Genomic DNA, 19,150 nt, shown 5'->3' with positions numbered 1-19,150 from the left:
TGATACTTTCCAAGTTACTGAGAGTTTTTTAACCTATAATGGGCTTTTTTTAACCTATAAGGGGCTTTTGCTAAGCTAACATAGAGACTGTTGATTCCAAAATGGAGTGAACCCAGCAGAAAATTAATAAGTGACTGTCTGTGCAGCAGTGGGGAACCCTGACATTTGGTAGTGCTACACATGTATAAAAAGGGAGGCTTCGAGGAGGCAGGGTGAGTGGAGGAGTTTGTGTTGTGGAGTTGGGCTTTACCCTTACTAATGACATTACTCATTAGGCGGAACACTTTACATTTATATCTATAACCCAACCTTGTAAATTACTGGAATCATTTTACGGGTTTTAGGCTAGAAAAGCTTTTATAAGCTTTCATTAAAAAAATTGTCTGTCTGTGATTTTTGGCTGTTTAGACTTGCTTGATGTGAGGCCTGGGTTTTTACCTTCTTTTATTTAAAATGACATCTTTGCTGGTAATTTACAGCCAGAGAAGTACTAGTATGCATACCCTAAGAGGTTAGGATGACAGCAGATCAAGTATTTTATGGCTGAGGACAGCACTTACATGCCAAGTGAAGTGGGACTTGGCTGGGAAAACACCGGTTTAGTAATCAGTTCAGGACCTTCAGAAAGCTTCTGCAAAGCTGTTGAGACAGGAGAATGATCTCATGACTGAATGGGAATTCGAGACAGGTGTCCAGCGCAGGGAACCGTGCCAAATACCTAAGATTAATAACCACATTGAATGTATAGTTGTCATGACATGTACCGTATATAAACCTAATGAAAAATAGTACAAAATAAAGTGAGTTGAGCCAACTATGAGGTCATTCTAATATGCACACATTTCCGAAGCAGGAAATTGGTATGGAAACCTTCAATAGGCTGAAAAAATAGATTTCCCAACTGTATCCTAATAAACACAAATACTCCTTTTCCAGGGAAAGGCAAAATGTGTTCATCATTCATGAACCCCTGCCTAGATCAAATGATTCTTTAACCACTTAAGCCCCGGAAGATTTTACCCCCTTCCTGACCAGGCCCTATTTTGCGATTCGGCACTGCGTGACTAACGGACAATTGCGCAGTCGTGCAATGCTGTACCTAAACTAATTTGACGTCCTTTTTTTCTTCACAAACAGAGCTTTCTTTTGGTGGTATTTGATCACCTGTGCCATTTTTTGATAACGCGCTATAAACAAAAAAAGAATGACAATTTTGCAAAAATAACAATATTTTTCACATTTTTTATATAAAATTCCCCCAAAAAAATGTAAAAATCAAAAATTTTTAACATTTTAGGCCAATTTGTTTTCTTCTACATATGTTTGGTAAAAAAAATCGCAATAAGCGTATTTAGATTGGTTTGCGCAAAAGTTATTGCGTTTTCTAACTAAGGGAAAGATTTTTGTCATTTTTGTTGTTTTTTTTTAACGGGACTGCGACATTGCGGCGGACAGATTGGACCCTTGACTGACATTTTTGACACTTTTGGGGGTACCAGTGACATTACTACAGTAATCAGTGCTATACATATGCACTGTTACTGTAAAAATGACACTGGCAGGGAAGGGGTTAACTTTATTGAAGATGCAGGGGTTAAATGTGTCCCTAGGGGCGTGCTTCTAACTGTTATGGGATGTGGCTGTTTGTGTAACTACAGAGATATGCGATCCTACATAGCAGGACCGTATGATCTCTGCACTTACACAGGGGAGGATGACAGGCGGCTTTGTTTACATTAGCCGCCTGCCTTTCTCCCTCTGTACCTGATGATCGTGAGTGACCGGCGGACATCCGGGGGGCGCAGGTGAGTGACCCATACGTCACTTTGCCTGCACGGGGCTGACCGCTGCAGTATATGTACTTGCGGCGGTCGGCAAGTGGTTAAATGGAAGTACATTGTTCTCCTAGAAAAGCCTTGCCCCAATAGATTTGGACATTGTTATTATAATGTTCCAGCAATCCCGGGTCAGTCCATCATAGCTAAAATTTTAAATCACTGCTAGAGGTAAAATACTATCATTCAGATCACCACTACTTAAAGTGGTTGAAAAGCCAGTGATTACAATTCCTGCCAGCACCTCTGTAATAAGATAAGATAAGTGTTTACGTTTTTTGAAAAATCGGCAGGTAAATAACTTTTATCACAACGCCGATGTGCGGTCACGTGACTGCCTGCTGCACTCCTTCCCCAACCTAGGGACTACAGTGGGAGGGGTTGGGATTTCCCTTGGATATCAGCCGGCCGGTCACGTGACCACATATTGGCGATGTGAAAACATTTCCAAAAACCTACACACTGTGTATTAGATCTTATTATCACAGAAGGGCTGGCCAGAATTGGGATCACTAACTTTACTGCCGCATGGGATAGAGGCAGGAGGGGAGGCGTGGGTTTTTTTTTTTTTTATTTATTTATCAGCTCACACTCTAAAAGTGGCAAGGAGTGAGGGAGAGCAACGGGATGATGGAGGTACGTAAACTGACCACGGTATCATGGCTCAGCAGCCATACCTTGACTACCATGGTCAGCACACTAAGGGGGACACAGGCAGGATCAACCAGGTATATAACATAGAATGGGACAAATTACACCGCACAAGTACTATGCAGTTTAACATGCTTGAATGAAACAGAATATTTTTTTTTTTAAGGGTTACAACATCTTTAATTACACATTTTACCTTTGCTGCACTTTACAATTGAGATACATTATGTCCCTTATAAAAAAAACTTTCTTTGAGATAAAGTGAAAGTTTAAAAATTACCTATGAGGCTTTATAACACTACTGAGTCCTGTGGAAATTTCTAAAAAAAAAATTTCCTGATATATAGCTCAGATCTGCTTTTTCTAATGTCTCTACTAACCCTCGCATTATTTTTTTGCTAATTTTGGTATGACTGATAATTAACCACTTCTGGACCAGAAGGTTTTACCCCCTTAACCATTTCTGGACCAGAAGATTTCCCCCCTTAATGACCAGGCCATTTTTTGTGATTTGGCACTGCGTTACTTTAACTGACAATTGCGCAGTTGTGCGACGCTGTACCCAAATAATATTTATGTCCTTTTTTCCCACAAATAGAGCTTTCTTTTGGTGGTATTTGATCACCTCTGCAATATTTATTTTTTGCGCTGTAAACAAAAACAGAGCAACAATTCTAAAAAACAAAACAAAAAAAAAACAATATTTTTTATTTTCTGCTATATAACATTCCCAATAAATTTAAAAATCAATTTTTTTCATCATTTTAGGCCAATATGTATTTTGCTTCATATTTTTGGTAAAAAAATCCCAATAAGTGTATATTGGTTTGCACAAAAAATATCGCGTCTAAAAAGTAGGGGAAAGATTTTTATGTCACATTTAGTTTTTTACTAGTAATGGCGGCAATCAGCGATTTTTAGCGGGACTGGGACATTGCGGCAGACATATTTGACACCTGACATTACTACAGTAATCCGTGCTAAAAATATGCACTGTTACTGTACTAATGACACTGGCAGGGAAGGGGTTAACACCAGGGTCGATCAAAGGATTAAATGTGTCCCTAGGGGGTGCTGTCTAACTGTGTGGGGAATGGGCTAGCTGAATGAACACAGAGACCCGTGTTCCTAAATAGGAGGAACACAGGATCCCTGTGCTCATTACTGACAGAACAGCGGTCTGCCGTGTTTACTCCAGAAAAGATAAGTGCTATACAGCACCCCCCTCCTGCGCTCAGAACCTGGTCCTCAGGCTGCCTCAACCCCGGAACTCGTGCTAGTACTTGGCATCCATTATGGCTAGGCTTTGCTGCCCCTTACGACCAGGGCGTTCGACCAAAACACTGTAAATACAAAACAAAGAAAGGGCGCACCAGCCTAGCGCATTATCCTCAGCGAGTTTATTAAATAAAAATTAAAATCAGCTACTCACAAACATTCGTGAAATTCAGGCACATCAATTCCATAAAGCCGCCTCATAGTAGAGGTCCAACATCTTTACTGGAAACAGAGGGCTGACGCGTTTCGAGGCCGTGCCTCTTCCTCAGAGCCTGGAGACCATGGTCAAATCTGTTGCTTAAATATGGTATGGAAGACCAGGCCTCCACATGACCCTTGGGGATGTGGGAGGAGATATCGCCCAAATGGGCGTGGCTACACAACTAATTGCCCAAAAACATTGCAAAGCCCTATGCGACCATTCACTCCACTGGTGAGCTGACCAGTACACAACAACTTCCCAACTCATCATAGATATTTCATCAAAAATTATACATGCCAAATAATACATTTAAGATAGTGTAGTAAAACAGACCTGTACATGACTCAGTCCATACTGTACTGGACATCACGTCCTCCTCTTGCAGTGATGTAGGAACAATCCGGCGCATAATAACAGTCAGACCATTGTTTATGTACATCCAAAAAATTGTTATATATGTGTGTATATACACACAGTTCCTGCAAGCGGGCGATATGTAAGACTAATGTGTCAGACTGTGGACTGTCAGGGGTAATCCAGTGAACGTGTGAAAAGAAAGTGGTACTAGGCATATTACCTGGTGATCTAGTGGTGTCCGCTGTTAGCTTAGTGTCTCTGAATATTATCCCGATTGTATCGTAGCAGCGGGACAGCGGTGGAACGCACGCCGCTCATCCCGGAACTACCATGCGTACCACCGAATGACATCACTTCCGCCCGTCCAGATGGTGACTACTTCCGCCCGTCTCACCATCCGGGCGGTGAAGCACAACTTCCGGATCCGGAGAGGCGGAGAAAAGCCACCCAATCCGGCAGCAGCCCCAACACACCGTTCCCACGGTCACCACAAAAGGAGGACAAATGTATACTCCGCCCCTAAATAGTGCAACCCACATCTTACGGGCCGGGATAGAGCAGATCAAAAAACCGGTATCCAAAAAATACAATAAAAAATCCACTAAGATGGGAATTGTGTTTACAATGGCAGACCGCCATTCTGTCTCCATAGGGAGCGATCGCGGGTGCCCGGCGGCAATCGCGGCCGCCGTACCTGCTGACAGGCACCCCCTGTGGCCAATTGGCGCGTGCGTGCGCCCCCACTAGCAGTCCCGTGAACCGATGTACAGGTATGTCATTTCGCCGACAGACCCGACCGGCCGCATTCCCACGGCTGGTCGACAAGTGGTTAAGCAGCTTTAAATCGTACTTGGTCCACTAACAGAATACTCAAAGCAACATTTTATTGTAACAAATATGCACTGAAAGACCTGGAATAGTAGATATTTTGGGTCTCTTTTAGCCCAATATAGTTTAGATAGCCATGGTTGGCCTTCACATACTTTCTGAGATTAAAGTTTCAGCATAAAGTGCAAAAAACATTATTGGGTAGCTCCACAAGGACTTTTCTTTTCCATTATTTTTCCTTTATATTGGCTTTTCAAAATAAAGATATTCAATAATTTAGACATTACATAAATTGTTTAGTCAAGTATAGTGAATAGTACATTTTTTTTTATCAAGGACAATACATCAGACCTTTAAAGTGACAACTGAGGAGGAAAAAAGTGTCAGAGGGATTTGGTTTCAGAGGGACAGTCCCTGCAACTGAAGGAGAGTTGGGAACTGTGATCTTTTAACCTAGATAGAGGAGTTCCACAATTCCGACACATAATTACATATCTGTATTACATTACACTGTGGACTTATGTGGGTTTTGAAAGCTTTTTTTCCAAAGTCTAAACATGCTTCAACCACCGATCCCTCACATCTGATAAGAGCATACTCTTTGATGTCTGAAATGTAATAATTGTCCATATTCTTGGGGGTCCAGTTCCTGACTGGGGGGTATCTTCCACATTTCATGTCTTAGGCTCTGGAGAAGATGTAGATTTTAATCTATTTTGTTTAATTGTTTCTAGTTGTTTGTATTTTAAAAATGCTTATATGCATCTCTCACCTTTTTGGAACATTAAATATACTTTTTTATTCCTACAGTACACAAAATTTAAAAGGGACAGAGTGATCTTGGTATTAGGTGTCTACACTCACCTGAGTGATTGTTAGCTCACCTTCTAACTGCTAGACAAAGCATTGCAACAATCCTTTGTACTAGTCTTTGATCTTATGAAAAGCAGAGTTTTCTAACTAGAAGTGTTGCTTCCTTAGAGGTACTTTGTGATGGTGGCAGTTGAAATATATGAGCTTTCCCAATCCTGACTGAAGAATTAGGTGTTCCCACATTTATTTTCTAGTGGGTTTGTGATTATTTTAGAATTAAACCTTTTTTTTTCCTAATTATTACTTTGTCCTATTCAATGACAGCTGTATATTAACTGCTTAGTGTTCAAGGGGGTAACAGTAGCCATAGAAAGCAATACATCTGTTATATGTTAAGCAGTACAAACCTGTACAATTCATATTTTATTTAGCATATAAATTACTAACATGATCTTAATGGCAAATCTCCTAAAGGGCCACGTACCATTGATGTAAACCAGTAATGACAAAGGTTCACAAACTGGCTTCTGGTGGCCCTTTAGCCTATCAGGATACACCCCTAGTGTGTGTAGTACCCTCCTAGTTAGGTTGCTAGGATGCTTATTAAATATTGTTCTTTTATGGCTCTTTTGTAATTATTGGAGTAGTTGTTGATTTCTTTTGGCTGTTCTGGATTTCACAGGCTGCAAGTTTGATTGCCCTCCCCTGCCTTCTAGAAAGTTCTGAAACAGCATTAATTTTTAGTGTGCTGCAGCCAATCCCTGGGGAAGTGTAATTGCAGTTTATCGAGGACCCAACTGTGGCAGAGCTGGGTGGGTGGGGGGCAACACCTGAATGTATGTGATACCTTAAGATTTTGCCTGAAAATTCTGTCCGCATAGCTTCACTGGAAGGCACCTGGAGAAAGCGAAGTAGGCACGGTTGCTCCCCTAGCCTCGCGAGTACTGTTTTACTGCAAGATCCTGTTGACTGTGTAGTATTGGGATTGCAGGGGTGCATAGTTCCTTCCCTAGAACTGACTAGTCCCTTCAAGATGTGGAAAGTTTGTATGCTAAGTTCAGGCTAGGTAGTTCCACTCTTGAGATGTTCATACAGTAGTCTCCTGTAGTTTCTCGTGGGGGGACCGTCCTCTTAACCTGGGTGAAGTAGTTTCCTTCCTGAGGAGTACATACCTCTGACCTCTACTAGTCTCTCATAGAAAGACTGTATTCAGAGCTGAGCACAAGAACTGTTCCTAAAGTTTGCAACTTATTGAGTCCTCTAGGAATACGGTTGTCTACAGTAGTTTAAAAACCCAAAACAATTCTTTTACTGAAAGCAGAGAAGTGATCTCCTACCATTTTGGGGCAGGTGACCCGCTATGATCTGCAAGCATCCTAAGGGACTATAAATTAGTTGTATGATGGTGGACAGTGTCTGGCCACATTAGTGTATTTATTGATGTTAATATTAGACAAATGGTCTTGTCTTGCACAAACCTCTTGAAGTGCATCCAACATATTGTATGTTGCATGAGGCACAAGTATTGACATACACAATGAAATTAGTCAGTTATCAAGTTGTCTAATGGGAAAGGAACCACTGTGACTGCTGGAAATGACTGTGGGGGGTCCTATTTATGCACATCTAGTGGTCCCAAACCTCTATGCTCCTATAGTACAGAACCAAGTTTTCCTAAATGAGCTTGGCAAGAAAAGGATAGGTGAAAGAAAATTAATTATGGTAGATGCTCTCTTGGCTACAAACTTAGTACCCAGCATTAATATACTTCTGTATGCAGGGTCACCATATAAAATTAGGGGATATATAGTATCTATAGGTCTAATGTAATTCAACTCAAAACCTTTAGGAAGTAGAGAGAACCTCTGATTTGTGTGTTCTGTATTTGATTGGGTCACTCAAGTCCTCACTGGTGGGTGTCCCATTTTTAATCAAATCCTAGGAGTGTCTCTGGCCTGCTTAGTGCCCTACTCACTTCCGCTCTATTGTAGCTCCACTTTTCTTTCTTCCATGAGCACAGCTTCCTTTTTAAACTCCTGCAAGGAGGTACATTTTCGCCTGACTCTTATAAACTGTCCCCTCGCTATTGCCCTCAAAACATGGGTTGGATGACATCTGATTGCATGTAAGAGAGAGTTCTTAGAGGACCGTTTTCTATTAGTGTGTACATTGACCCTCTGGTCTTCAACCAATGCTATAAGGGTTAAATCAAGATAATTTCTCTGTACAGGATGTGTCATTTAGGTCAAAGGACCCTTGCGATTCAGCTCATCATGGACAGTAAAGATCACGTCATCTATAGAACAATAGAATGACCTGATCTGATGGCACTGTAAACATGATTCTCCTCCCACCAGCCCCTATATAAATTCACATGAATTGGAATGAATTACGCCAGCATAGCATTCTTCTGCAATTACTATACTCCATTGAGATAAAATAGTTATGATTCAAATGGAATGAAACACCCTCCAAATTAAAGTATTTCAACTCTTCAGAGTACTCAGTGTATAAGTCCATATGAGGTTTTGATGCCTGTAAACCATAATCCTGTGGAATATTTGAATATAATGACTTCACTTCACACGTAATCCATTTATAGTGTGCATTCTTTTCAGAGTCTTCCAATCTATTTACCTCATGTTTTGTGTCTCATAGGTAGAATGGTAGCCTCTCTACTAATTGGCGAAGGAGGGTATCAATCCGCTCACCAGAGGTTCTTTAATGGCTCGTTTCCACTGAGCTTTCTGGTACGGTACAAACATATCAAATCATCATGTATAATTTTTTAACATAAATAGTGAATAATTGTAGCAGAAACAAAAAGTCTCTTAAAATTGTAGATGAGTGATAGCCTCTAATTCCGTGACGGGGTCACCAAGGAAGAAAATGAAACAAATATGTTGTCACTGGTGTGAAAAAGTGCTCAGGGTGGCCTCTTACCAAAAAGTAAATCCCAATGGCATCAAAATAAGTGAACCAACGGTGAATAGTGACTGTGACACCCTAAAGTGAAGGTGTGTTCTTACCACAAATAAGGGAGAAGTGAGCTGTGACTGAAATACCAAAAAGATCCACTTCCTGCTCAGCTTGGAATTAAAATATTCTCCACTGGGATGGATGGATGGATGGATCAGACGAACCTTTATTACATGGTTCCGGAGTGCTTCCGGATGTGGAAATGCATGGAAAATCCACCATAAAAAAGGAGGAGGGGACTGATGAGTGCATTACCCAAATATTTATTTGAACAAAAAAAATGGCAAACACTTGCATATGTCCGTGGTAAAACAGCAATGCTCTTAAAAGTCACGGCCGCCTGCAGTGCGGTGCGTGACATAAAACAGCGCGGCTAGGCTCCCTCCGACGCGTTTCCACTAAATAGTCGGCATCTGTTCAGCTCTAGTCCCAGAAGTCTGCTACAATTATTCACTATTTATGTTAAAAAATTATACGTGATGATTTGATATGTTTGTTCATCATTTAGGAAGCGCACTTTATAACTGATATTTATTTATTTGTCATATTCTTTTCAATAATAATTACATGCTCAAGTTTTTTTTGTATCTAAGACTAAGAGTTGGGTCACCACTAAGTCTACAATTAGTCTTTGTGTCTGATAGTTGTCTAAAGGCTTCACTCACATAGTCTTTGGTATTCAAAATAACAATAGCTCCTCCTTTTTTTTTTTTAGCATTCCTGATGGTAAAACTTGAATGATCTCTCAAGACCTTTCTTTCATGTCTGCTCATGGACAGGATTAGCATCTGTAGCACCCTCCTGGGTAGGTGCTAGTGAGAGAGTATAGTTTTGAGCTCTGCCTGCTTACCAGAGGGGCTGCCAGTAAATCTATTTTGCTCTCTGCCTACCAGGGAGCAGGAACTGTTAGTGAGGTCTGCTCATTGTGCTCAGTATGCAATTCATTCAGTCTGGAGAGTGTTTCACGCTGGTCCAATAGGGAGGAAACCTGAGGAATGAGTGCATAGGCTTTTGATGCAGTCCTGATGATTTGCAGAGGCCTCGGTGCATTCTGGGATACTGTATAAAAGATAGGAGCACATGTGCTGCGGGGTCTTTGGCTGGAGAGCGGAGTTCCCGGAGGGAGGGGGCGGCTGCCATGCAGTCACCCTGAAGGCCAGAGGAGCGGTTGTTCACACCTTCATGCAGGGGGGTTTGCCACCTGGCTCCTCCAGTACGGTCCCTGGTGCCCCCGTGGGTTCCTAAACTGGTACTGTCAGTTCTTCAAAAACCACCTTTTGAAAATATTTGTGAAATTCCTCTGCTTACCTTGTTACAGAAAGTGGCTTTCTTGGTAGCTATTACTTCTGCATGCAGGGTCTCTGAGCTGGCTGTGTTGTCCTATCAGTCACCGTACCTGGTGGTTCACAGAGACAAAGTGGTGCTACCTCCCTGTCAGTCGTTCCTTCCTAAGATTGTTTCGGGGTTCCACTTGAATGAAGACATTGTGTTGCCTTCATTGTGTCCTAAGCTAAAACATCCAAACAAAATTGCCTTGCATTCCCTGGATGTGGTTCGGGCCCTTAGGGTATACCTGGCAGTGACTGAGTCGATTCGCAAATCGGATTCCTTATTTGTCCTTACGGAAGGTTCTTGTAAAGGGCAGGCTGCATCCGCTGTGACCATTTCCAGATGAATCAGGCAGACAGTGGCGCAGGCTTATTCCATCAGGGGTCAGGTTCCTCCTTTCCCTGTTAGGGTGCATTCTATGAGGGCGCTTAGTGCCTTCTAGGCCTTCCGTCATCAGGCGTCAGTGGTCCAGGTTTGGCTGAAAAGCTTTGCAGGCCGCTGTTGCAGAGGCTTCTGCCTCTTGAGGGTGTCATTTTCTTGGTAGGTGAGCTGCAGTTGCTCCTGGTTTACCTGGTTGGCTAAGTTTAGCCCATTTTGGGAAATATGTTTATTGCTGTGTTTTTTCCCACCCTTAATGCGGACACTGCTTTGGGACGTCCCATCGGTCAAAGAAGATATGAAGCTGTGCCTGTCAATGAACGAAAGAGAAAACTAGATTTTTGTCTTACCGTAAAATCCTTTTCTCTGATGTTTATTGACGGACACAGCACCCACTTCTCTGTGGAGTTGGATTATGTATTCTTCTGACTGCTTGTTACAAAACTGAGATCCTATAGCAGAAAGTGGGAGTATACCCCCTGGGACTGCCTTATAGGCGGAGTCCAGCTTTTTTTTTACTTTTTTCCACCTGGTGTCCTACTCCTTAAGGAGAGCAGCATAACCCATCAGTCAAAGAAGATATGAAGCTGTGTCCGTCAATGAACATCAGAGAAAATGATTTTACGGTAAGACAAAAACCCAATTTTTTTTTCCAGAAATGTTGCTCTTTTTTGTTTATAGCGCAAAAAATAAAAATCGCAGAGGTGATCAAATACCACCAAAAGAAAGATCTATTTGTTGGAAAAAAAAGTACATCAATTTTTTGGGTACAGCGTTGCACGGCCGCGCAATGGTCAGTTAAAGTAATGCAGTGCCGTATCGCAAAAAATGGCCTGGTCATTAAGGGGGTAAAACCTTCCGGTCCTTAAGTGATTAATGATATGCAGTGTGACCTACTAACTAAATGTAATGCCCCAATGTGCTAAAAAAGCCAATATATATATCACTGAACCACAACAAATAATGAATTGAAAATCCAAAGAATCTTGTTAACTAAACCCTAAAGAGCAACTATAGGATGTGTAAAAAAACCCCTATCACTAATTATCTAAAAAAAAAAAGGGTGTTTGTAAAAAACCACCTTGTGTAAAATGATACATTCCTTTCCCCCCCCCCTTTCTGAGGTTGCGATAGTCTGTCACTGATTAATATTAACAGCAGCTGCTGAAGGGATTGTCCAGCCAGCTAACCTGAATACAGTCGGCCTGCTTTGGACGTTTGAACAGCTGGAAATAAGTTGGCACTGTTGGATGGGCGCAAATACACTTCTGTGAACTCATCCAAACGGCACTTGGTTATGATGCATATAAACCCACTGCCTCTGCGATTATGCCCTAAACAGGTGAAAACCTTTAGAGGGTGTATCATTATGGGTTGGAGAGCCAGCTGAAGCCAGTTTGCAAATTTTTATCAGCATTGGTTTACATTAATGGTGCTCAGTCCTACAGGAAATTTGTGCTTATAAGCTAGATGGGCTCTTACTGAGAGACCAGCACCCAGCAGCAAAGTCTTAACAGGTTAGGGATGTACACAGGAGCATTGAGTAGTGCTTTCTTTTCGTCTGGGTTTATGATAGTAATAGAATATGATATCAATACACAAGTGTACTGCTAAGACCGAAACAACAAATGCATAAAACTACAAATCACACTAGCCTCCTGTGTTTAGGGTATTAAACAACCTCAATACCGGCATGCTACACCCCTTCCCTTCAAGACCATTTTTTAAGGCTGTGATAGTATAACTTGACAAGTACTCTATCATGCAACAGTGTACCTAAATAGATTTTATACCAAAGGCTTTTAAAAACAACTCATAATATCTATTCTTCTTAGCAGTGATTGAAAAAGATCACTATTGGGGTGATTAAATGTAGGAGAAATTACCTAGAAGTATAGACAAACTTTGTTTCCCAGATGAAGTTCTTCTGCATTTAGCCCTGGTTCACACCAGTACAGCTTTGAAATTGTGCTACTCGTGCGTATTTTGAAAGCCGCAGACCAGTGCGATTTGCACCTCAGATTTCATTGCGGCTTGAAACTTCATTTAACAGAAGTCGATGCAAGTCGCAATACAATAAAAAAAAGTAGTGCAGGAACCCTTTTCAAAGTCGCTGAAGCATTAATTGCGATGATTTAACTACCTCAATACTGGGCACTTAAACCCCCTTCCTTCCCAGACCAATTTTCATCTTTTAGCGCTGTTGCATTTTGAATGACAATTGCGCGGTCATGCAACACTGTACCTAAACCAAATTTGTGTCATTTTTTCCCCACAAATAGAGCTTTCTTTTGGTGGTATTTTGATCACTGCCAGGTTTTTTCTTTTTTGGTGCACAAATAAAAAAAGACAGAAAAGTTTGAAAAAAAAAAAAGTTTTTTTGTTTAGGTTATAAAATTTTGTGAATAGATACGTTTTTTCCTGCACTGATGAGCACTGATGATGCCGCACTGACAGGCACTGATGAGGAGACACTGATGGGGTGGCACTGATATGCAGCACTGATGGGCACTGATAGGTAGCACTGATATGCAGCACTGATGGACACTGATATGTGGCACTGATAGATAGCACTGATATGTAGCATTGGTGGGCACTGATAGGCAGCGCTGATGGGCACTGATAGGCAGCACTGATGGGCGGCACTGATGGGCAGCACTGGTGGGCAATAATGGGTACTGGTGGGCAGCACTGGTGGATGGCAATAACGGGCACTGGTGGGCAGCACTGATATATGGCATTGGTGGGCAGCACTGATAGGAGGGCACTACTGGCAGGCTGTTTGCCATCCCTGGTAGCCATGGTGGGCATCCCTGGTGGTCATGGGTGGGCATCCCTGGTGGCTCTAGTGGCATCCCCTCCCCCCAGGGCTGCACTGGTAATCAATCTGATTACCAGCACAGACCCCCCCTGTGATCAGTGAGTACTTAGAAATACTCACTGATCACCCCAGCTCCAGTATCGATACTCTTCTTCTCCTCCCTGACAGGATCTGTCAGGGAGGAGAAGAGATCGAAGCCGTTACAACGGCTGTATTTACATTGCATGACGGCTGTGATTGGACACAGCCGTCATGTGATCAGGAGGGCCAATCACAGGGCCCTCCTGACGCATCTTGTTGCGCTGTGTCCGAGGGACACAGGCACATTGAGATCGCGCCGCTGCGTGTGCCCGCGGCGGCGCGATCTCGCTCCTTCTGAAGGACGTTCCGGAACGTCCATTCAGAAGGACGAGACTCCCAGCCGGCCGTATATGTACTATGGCCCGGGTGGGAGGTGGTTAAACAGTTGGGGTGCAACTTGGAACTGTAAAAATCCCATGACAAACCGCAGCGGTGTAAACTAGGGCTTAAATGCACTTGTGTTAACATACCTTTTAGATGTGTTCAGAGTATTTAATCTGCCCTAGATACAGAATTATTTTTTCTCTAAAAGCAGCTAAAATGAAAGCAGCTCATGACTCGGTTTGGTATTTACTGTAAAATCCATTTCTCTGAGTTCATTGACAGGCACAGCGCTCCATAAATTATAACTACGGGGTTATATTGCCTCCTCCAGGAGTAGGACTAGGCAGAACAAAAAACACCATAGGCTGTCCTCAGGTTGGTATATAACCCCCTCCCCCTTTCTGCTCTAGGTAATCAGTTTAGTAGCAAGCAGTATTAGAAGCATCAAAACTCTATAGAGGGGTGGGTGCTGTGTCCGTCGAATGCAGAGAACTGGACTTTACGGTAAGTACAAAAATCCCATTTTCTCTTTTGTTCATCGACAGACACACAGCGCTCCATAAATCATAACTACTGGGACGTCCAAAAGCAGTGCCAAAAGGAAAATGAGGGGTGGGGAAAATAACCCAAGGCTTAACATAAGAGCCCTTAACCTGGACACAGAAGCCTGAACCAGGTCACAGGAGCCCCATCTGAAAAATAAAAGTTTAATGAAAAACACACCTCAAGAGGGAACAGCCCCTCTTAAACAGCAGACTGCAAAGCTTTATGGCCAAAAGAAGCATCCACAGATGGCAAAGTATCTACCTTATAGAATTTTGTGAAGGTATGCACCGACGACCAAGTGGTCGCCTTGCAAACTTGCGATATTGATGCCAGATGACTGAAGGCCCAAGAAGCACCAAGCGCCCGAGTAGAATGTGCTGTGACAGGAAAAGGTGGAACCTGACCTTTAATGGAATAGGCCTGAGTCACCGTCTGTCTGATCCATCTGGAGATGGTAGCGGAATAAGCAGCCAGCCCTTCTCTTGTTCTGTCCGTAATCACAAAAAGCGAGTTTGACCTCCAAAAGGACTCAGTAGCTGCCAGATACACCCGAATCGCATGAACCACATCCAAGGTATGCAAGGCAAAATCCTTGGGATAATCTGGCTTGGGACACAAGGCAGGCAACACAATGTCCTCATTCAAATGGAAGTCAGAGACAACTTTGGGCAGGAATGATGGACAGGGACGAAGAACCACTTTATCCCTATGGACCACTAAATAGGGACTGTGACAGGATAATGCTGCCAGTCCGATACCCTGCGGGCCGGGGTAATAGCCACCAAGAAGATTAACTTCTGGGATAACATAGGCAAGGGAATCTCCTGAATATTCTCAAATGGCGGTTTCTGGGATCAAGCCTGCTTCTCCCGTGGTCTGGCTCCCGCTGTGCGCCGCAGAGACCATGTGCACATAATCATGTACATGTACGTGATTATGTGCAGCCAACCCGCCCTGCCGCAGTAAATCTGCGTGGGGCGGTCGGCAAGTAGTTAAATACACTTCAGTTAGTTTGTTCAATACGTTTTCCCTGTGTCATTCCATTTTGTTACACATAACTTTGTCTGAACTTATTTAGTTTGGTTTCTTTGTATGTATGGATTGCATTGATGGTTACCGACATGTGGTGAAAATGTAATGTCAATCGCACCTTTCGAAACATTTACCTAGAAAAATGGCAAGGTGTTCAATACTTATTTTACCTGAATATATATATATATATATATATATATAATGTGTGTGTGTATGTATATATGTATACACACACTCACATAAATATACACATACATACAGTGGGAAAAATAATAATTTGATCCCCTGCAGATTTTGCAATTTTTATCATAGGTGTATTTTAAAGACAGAATATGAACCAAAAATCCAGAAAAAAACACATGATAAAAATGGTATAAATTGAGTTGCAGTTCAGTGAGTAAAATAAGTATTTGATCCACAAGGAAAACATGACTTGGTAGAGAAACCCTTGTTGGCAAGCACAGAGGTAAGATGTTTCTTGTAGTTGGTGACCAGGTTTGCACACATTTAAGGAGGTATTTTGGTCCATTCTTCTTTACAGATCTTCTCCAAATCCTTAAGGTTTATGGCTGTCGCCTAACAATTCAAAGTTTCAGCTCCCTCCATACATCTTCTATAGGATTAGGGTCTGGAGACTGGCTGGCTAGGCCACTCCATGATCTTAATGTGCTTCTTCTTGAGCCTCTCCGTACTTTCCTTGGGGTTATGTTTTGGGTCATTATCATGCAGGAAAACCCATCCACGACCCATCTTCAGTGTTCTGGCTGAGGGAAAAAGGTTCTCATCCAAGATTTTACAATACATGGCCCCGTCCATTGGCCCCTCAATGCTGCAAAGTCAGCCTATGCCTTTAGCAGAGAAACAGCTCCAAAGCATAAGTTTTCCATCACTATGTTTGACTGTAGGGATGGTATTCTTAGGGTCATAGTCAGCATTTTTCTTCCTCCAAACATGGCACGTCCCCTCCTCAAAAAACCCTGTCTGAAGTTTGCCAATGAACATCTAAAGAATGATTGGGAGAAAGTGCTGTGGTCAAATGTGACATTCTCTTGACTCGCAGTGTTTGGAGGAAGAAAAATTATGACTATGACCCTAAGAACACCATCCCTACAGTCAAGCACGGAGTTAAAAACATTATGTTTTGGGTCCGTTTCTCTGCTAAAGCTACAGGCCGACTTGGCAGCATTGAGGGGCCAATGGATGGGGCCTTGTATTGTAAAATCTTGAATGAGGACCTTCTTCCTCTGATAGAACCCTGAAGATGGGTCGTGGATGGGTCTTCCACCATGACAATGACCCAAAACATACCGCCAAGGCATCAAAGGAGTGGCTCAAGAAGAAGCACATAAAGTTCATGGCATGGCCTAGCCAATCTCCAGACCTTAATCCTACAGAAAATGTATGGAGGGAGCTCAAACTGCGAGTTGTCAAGCGGCAGCCAAGAAACCTTAAGGAATTCGAGAGAATAGAAATATATGGCGCTCAAGGTAACTATTACATAAAGGGGCAGTAAAAACTGGATTATAGGTATAAATAGAGCAAGACTATTATATATAGTCATATATAATCCAAAAGTCAATAGGTAAGGGAGTCCATGAAAAGAAGATGGATGGGCTTCGGATAGGTGTAAGCAATTACATGCAACAAGGGCAAAAGGCTCTTCACAGGAGTGAAATTGACTGTGTAGATCAGGACGACAAAAAAGGACAAGCACAGCGCCTCTAAGTGCAGTATTTTAATAATGGATAAAAGCACAAATATACACTCACATCGGGTAAAGGATAATCAGCTTGTCAGTGCAGTGCATAGTTGATCCGTGTGGCGATATGTTAGGAGATCCAACGCTGGAGCTGGGATCGTGGTTAAGCAGTGAATAGAGTGCCTGTGCACTCACTCGGTCTTTCAGGTCAGCTGACCGTAAACAGCCTGGACCACAGCGTGTGACGTCATCAACGGGGCAAAAGGGAACACAACGCGTTTCCGAGTATGCACGACGGCCCCACTGCGCATGCGTGCTCCTTTTTTCAAGTGTTTTTTTTTTTTTTAAGGAATTTGAGAAGATCTATAAAGAAGTGTGGACCAAAATCCTTCCTGAGATGTGTGCAAATCTGGTCACCAACTACGTCTTAGCTCTTAGAAACATCTTAGCTCTTAGAAACATCTTAGCTCTGTGCTTGCCAACAAGGGTTTCTCCACCAAGTATTAAATAATTTTTTACTTAGGGATTAAATACTTATTTTTCTCCTCACTGAACCGCAATTCAATTTATACCATTTGTATCATGTATTTGTGTGGATTTTCAGTTGATATTCTGTCTCTATCATTTAAAATACACCTAAGATAAAAATTACTGACCCTTAATTTCTTTGCAAGTGGGCAAACTTACAAAATCTGCAGGGGATCAAATAAATGGATTTTTGTAAAATCTTACCGTAAAATCCTTTTCTCTTAGCTCATCGACAGACGTAGTCCTCGGTGATACACCACCTTCGGGTTATGTTACCTCCGCAGGAGCAGGACTAGACAGGAAATTAAAAAGCTCTGGCCACACCCTAGGGGCAGTCCCAGAGGGTATATCCTCTCTCTCTCTGCCTCAGCAAATCAGTTATGTGAAAAAGCAGTGCTTAGAGAATTTAACCCAACCCAACTCCAAAAACAGAGGGGCGGGGACTACGTCTGTCGATGAGCTAAGAGAAAAGGATTTTACGGTAAGATTTTACAAAAATCCATTTTTCTCTAGCGCTCATCGACAGACGTAGTCCTCGGTGATACACCACCTTCGGGACGTCCCAGAGCAGTATCACAACTGAGGGGTGGGAAAATGGAAATCAAATCCCAATCTAGAAGGCCCAACCGGTGCCAACTAGAAGTTTACAATGCTCATCCTTAATGATGAGACTCAACAAAAAAATTTTTCAAACAGAAAAAAACCCTCGAGGTAGACCACCGGTCTCCTCAAATTGCGGCCTGCAAAACCTTGCGGCCAAATGAGGCATCCGCCGATGCCGTCACATCAATTTTATAGAATTTAGTAAAGGTATGTACCGACGACCAAGTGGCCGCCTTACATACCTGGACCACTGACGCCTGATGGCGAAAGGCCCAGGAAGTACTGAGCGCTCGAGTGGAGTGCGCCTTAACAGGGAACGGAGGACTCTGACCCTTAATAGAATAAGCCTGTACCACCGTTTGTCTAATCCATTTGGCAATGGTCGCGGCAGATGCAGGCAAACCCTTTCTGGGGCCATCCGTGATCACAAAAAGCGAATCCGTCTTACGGAATGATTCCGTAGCTTTCAGGTATACCCTGATTGCCCGAACCACATCCAAGGAATGCAACGCATGTTCCCGATGATGCTTGGGCTGAGGACACAAGGAAGGTAGTACAATATCTTCATTCAGATGAAAATCTGAAACCACCTTAGGAAGAAAAGATGGCTTAGGATGAAGTACTACCTTATCCCTATGAATCACTAGGTATGGGGACTGGCATGATAATGCAGCCAGTTCTGACACCCTGCGAGCAGAAGTAATAGCCACCAAGAAGACCACCTTCTGGGATAAAGTAAGCAAGGGAATCTCCCTGATGTTTTCAAAGGGAGGTTTCTGTAGAACCGACAAAACCAAATTAAGATCCCAGGGCGGTAAGGGCGCGCGGACTGGAGGAGCCAGGTGCCGCACCCCCTGAATGAAATT

At 42.7% G+C, this 19,150-nt stretch overlaps 1 protein-coding gene across 2 annotated transcripts in view; it reads left to right on the top strand.

Annotated features, from left to right (window-relative positions):
- Nucleotides 1-19,150, top strand: part of DUSP29 (dual specificity phosphatase 29) — an 86,296-nt gene that overhangs the window by 48,537 nt on the left and 18,609 nt on the right. Inside the window, exon 1 of one of the 2 annotated variants that reach the window (XM_082268105.1) lies at nt 4,428-4,441. The exons of the other annotated variant lie outside the window; for it this stretch is intronic. The gene's annotated coding sequence lies outside the window, so the exon portion shown is untranslated. Of the gene's footprint in view, nt 1-4,427; nt 4,442-19,150 lie in introns of those variants that run through there. 2 annotated transcript variants of the gene reach the window in all.

The sequence above is a fragment of the Pelophylax lessonae genome (assembly GCF_965119305.1).
Source record: "Pelophylax lessonae genome assembly, chromosome: 9".
Classification (NCBI taxonomy): Eukaryota; Metazoa; Chordata; class Amphibia; order Anura; family Ranidae; genus Pelophylax; species Pelophylax lessonae.
This window is presented reverse-complemented; position numbering and strand designations above follow the sequence as displayed.